This window comes from Egretta garzetta, unplaced genomic scaffold, assembly GCF_000687185.1.
Source record: "Egretta garzetta isolate BGI_Z169 unplaced genomic scaffold, ASM68718v1 scaffold448, whole genome shotgun sequence".
Taxonomy (NCBI): domain Eukaryota; kingdom Metazoa; phylum Chordata; class Aves; order Pelecaniformes; family Ardeidae; genus Egretta; species Egretta garzetta.
In genome coordinates, this window is record NW_009260497.1 from 1,145,459 (window position 1) to 1,145,776 (window position 318).

Genomic DNA, 318 nt, shown 5'->3' on the forward strand with positions numbered 1-318 from the left:
ACCCTTGGTGGGAGCCAATGCCCCATGAGTTCTCCAATCAAAACAGCTCCACCTTGCCATCGGAAATGCCGCACCCAATCCCAGCTGCTATGACATACCCTAAGCACTGACCTCCGCTTAATGCAACTTTAGGGAAGCATGCTGCCCGAAACACAGTTCAGTGTGTCACTTTTCCAATCGCTTTGACAATGCCCCCTTCCCTAGAAAGGGATCCTAGTTGCTTGGCTTCCTTACCCTCCAGTTCCAGGCTACTGGCCCCATTATCCCAGCATCGGAGCAACCAGGTGACAAGGTGCTCTCCTGCACAACGGCTGAAAT